Source organism: Myotis lucifugus, unplaced genomic scaffold, assembly GCF_000147115.1.
Source record: "Myotis lucifugus unplaced genomic scaffold, Myoluc2.0 scaffold_480, whole genome shotgun sequence".
NCBI classification, from domain to species: Eukaryota; Metazoa; Chordata; class Mammalia; order Chiroptera; family Vespertilionidae; genus Myotis; species Myotis lucifugus.
Genome location: NW_005871528.1, coordinates 279427 through 283304, shown reverse-complemented (window position 1 = coordinate 283304; position 3878 = coordinate 279427). Strand labels below are relative to the sequence as shown.

Here is a 3878-nt window from a genome sequence, read left to right as displayed (position 1 = left end):
TACAATCCTGGTGTTCAGCAGCTGCTCCTCCCACCTGGTCACTGTCACTGGGGAGGTAAAAGTCCAGAGAAACCAAGGCTGGCTCTAGAACCAACCGAGGAATAGTGAAGGTACATGGCATGATCTCAACTTGAACAATCTCAGAATTTTCTAAAAATGACATTTCCCTCAATGTTCTGGGTTGTATAAGAAGTAGTGAGTTCCCTGTCTTGTTTGCATCAGATTATCTGATTTCCAAGTTCTCCCTTTCCTTCTAGAGATGGCACCAGGCAAAGATTAAACTTTTTGGGCCCAGCAAAACCTGATAAGTGACCCCCACTCCTCCCCCAAGATTCCAAGGCACAAGGAACTAAAAGGGATATAAAGCTCAACTGCCTGTGGATAATAGCTGGTAGATGGTGCCAAATCCTTGCATTCATTTATTCAACAATGCCGGGAGCCAATTCCAGCATGTCATAATATCAAGAGTTTCATCAAAAGGTTGATGAAACTTGGGGACTCAACAAGGTTGAGTCACACATATAGTCACCTGTTGGGAATGGCTAAAGGCATTTCCCAAACCTGAATAGGAAACTGACTGTGGCTGCCAGACAGTTAAAGGGCATCTTAATCTACATGTTATTGCCTCCTACTGGCCAAATACCTGAACAGCCATAGGCTATCCCCCAAACTGACAATGCTTCTGTACCCTTTGAAATCTTAGCCTTTGAAGTGTATTATCTCCACCTTGCCTTAGGACAAATTGTGTTAATAAAAGCAAGGGTCCTAGACAAGGAGGAAGTCTTCAGTTCCTTTAGCTGAAGGTCCTCTGACCCCCAATGCCTTTCTAAATTATATCTTGTCTCGGGACTCTTTATTAGTCTCTGGATTCCAATGTCATCTACGCGAAGCCTTTTCCAGATTCCTGAACCTTTCTTGATGCTGGGACATGAACCCCGGCACAACAACTAGAGTCCTGGTGCACAAAATTCATATACAGGTAGAGTCCCTAGGCCAGGCTGGTGATCAGGGCAGATCAGGTTCCCCACTTCCCTGCCTCCCTGCCTTCTCCTTCCCTCACTCCCTCAGAACCCTGCCACCGCCGCTGGTCTCCTGCCATGTTCCACACCACTCCCTGGTGGTCAGCTCACCAGGTCATAGCGAGCGATCAAACTCCCATTCTCGTGGTCGAACTCCCGAGGAGACACTTTGCATGTTAGCCTTTTATATCTATAGATTAGTAGTTAAGTGATTCCTAGGACTGGTATTGTCTCACCCAGGTAGAATATATATATATATTTTAACTTTGTTATTTTAATGGGTCTCAAAATTCTGTGACAGATTTTTGGTAATGTTTCCATTAAAGAGTACTGATTTTAAAAACAAATAACTTAAAAACTGCCACACACACACAAAAGAACCAAATGGCCCACAACACATTCTCCTTTCCTTCTGAAGGTTTTCCGATGTCTCGTCATTATTAACCAGCTTTTTACTATTAAACTTAAATGGCCAATTGAGACAAACAGTTCCGAGACCATTCTTCCACCACTGGTTAAGACAGGGGTGGCAGGTGTTGGGAATAAATATTCATTTAGCTTCTGAGCTTTCTGGGCAGACTTGGTGACTTTGCCAGCTCCAGCTGCCTTCTTGTCCACTGCTTTGATGACACCCACAGCAACTGTCTGTCTCATGTCACGAACAGCAAAATGGCCCAGAGGAGGGCAGTCAGAGAAGCTCTCAACACACATGGGCTTGCCAGGAATCATATCAACGATGGCAGCATCACCAGATTCCAAAAACTTGGGGCCATCTTCCAGCTTTTTCCTAGAACGACCATCAATCTCCTTCAGCTCAGCAAATTTGCAAGCAACAGGAGCTGTGTGACCATCCAGCACCGGTGCATAACCAGCACTGATCTGGCCTCGGTGGTTCAGGATAATCACCTGAGCTGTGAAGCCAGCTGCTTCCCTGGTGGGTCATTTTTGCTGTCACCAGCCACATTGCAATGACGAACATCTTTGACAGACACGTTCTTGATGTTGAAGCCCACCTCGTCCCCAGGAAGAGCTTCATTCAAAGCTTCATGGTGCATTTCAACAGGCTTCCCTTCAGTTGTAACATTGACTGGAGCAAAGGTGACCACCATGCCGTGTTTGAGAAGACCAGTCTCCACTCGGCCCACAGGGACAGGACCAATACCACCAATTTTGTAGACATCCTGGAGGGGCAGATGCAGGGGCTTGTCATTTGGGCGAGTTGGTGGCAGGATGCCATCCAGAGCTCCAAGCAGCATGGTACCACTGGCATTGCCATCTTTACGGGTGACCTTCCATCTCTTGAACCAAGGCATGTTAGCACTTGGCTCCAGCATGTGGTCACCATTCCAACCAGAAATTGGCACAAATGCTACTGTGTTGGGGTTGTAGCCAATTAATGTAGGTGCTAACTTCTTTAACAATTTCCTCGTATCTTTTCTGACTGTAGGGCGGCTCAGTGGAATCCATTTTGTTAACACCAACAATCAGCTGTTTCACACCCAGTGTGTAAGCCAGAAGGGCATGCTCACGAGTCTGCCCATTTTTGGAGATGCCTGCTTCAAATTCACCAACACCAGCAGCAACAATCAGGACAGCACAGGCAGCCTGAGATGTGCCTGTAATCATGATTTTGATGAAGTCTCTGTGTCCTGGGGCATCAATGATGGTCACATAATACTTGCTGGTCTTGAATTTCCACAGGTAGATCTCAATGGTGATACCACGCTCACGGTCAGCTTTCAGTTTATCCAAGACCCAGGCATACTTGAAGGAGCTCTTCCCCATCTCAGCAGCCTCCTTCTCAAATTTTCTCGATGGTTCTTTTGTTGATCCCACCACATTTGTAGATTAGATGGCCAGTAGTGGTAGACTTGCCGGAATCTACGTGTCCGATGACAATGATGTTGATGTGATTTTTTTTTTCCTTTCCCATTTTGGGTTTGATTTAGTGGCAGTTTTCACGACATCTGTGTTCTGGCGGCAAACCCGTTGCGAAAAAGGGGAGAATACAACTTTAACAAAGAAAGTTCCCTCCCCCATGAGACTCACATTTTAGTTTGTTGTGGGAGGGAAAAGAGAGAAGCAGATAATAATTAAGATAATAAAAATATAGAAAAGGATAGGTTGTGGTAAGTGGCATGGAAAATTCAGTAGGTAAGAATCAAAATGATTGCAATTCTTTCTATTTTTAGGAATAGAAAATATATGGGGAGAAACCAAGATGGCGGCATAGGTTAACACCGGAGTTTGCTGCCTCAAACAACCACTTCAAAAATACAACTAAAAGATGGAACGGACATTATCCAGACAGAGAGAGAAACATGGGTGTGAGAGAGACATATAGATTGGTTGCCTCCTGCACACACCCTGACTGGGGCTGGGATCTAGCCAGCAACCCAGATATGTGCCCTTGACTCGAATCGAACCCGAGACCTTACAGTCCTTGGACTGATGCTCTAACCATTGAGTGACCTGCTAGGGCAGAACCGTACACTTTTGATAGACTTTTTTGTTTCCGAAAGATTTACAGTAAAATCCTACCACCATGCCTACCTCGTTGGAGACTGTTCCATAGACCACTGGAATGTCATGTTGGATCATTGAGAGGCTCAGACAAACACCAGACTTTTTGTCCTGCCCACACTGATTTATGAAAAGGGGTGCTTTTGCTAGGTTTGCTATCTGGTTTCCTACATTTAAAAAAAATTTAAATTCTTTATTGTTTTAAGTATTACATATGTCTCCTTTTCTCCACACTGACCTCTTCTCCACTGTTGCCTTCACCCTTCTACTGTCTGTGTCCATGGGTTATGCTCATATGCATGCATACAAGTCCTTTGGTTACCCCCCACCCCCCAA

The 3878-nt window shown here is 45.2% G+C and overlaps 1 pseudogene; it reads right to left on the bottom strand.

The window, feature by feature from the left end:
* Positions 1-1278: 1278 nt before the first annotated feature.
* On the bottom strand, positions 1279-2952 carry LOC102421320 (annotated as a pseudogene).
* Positions 2953-3878: the final 926 nt, after the last annotated feature.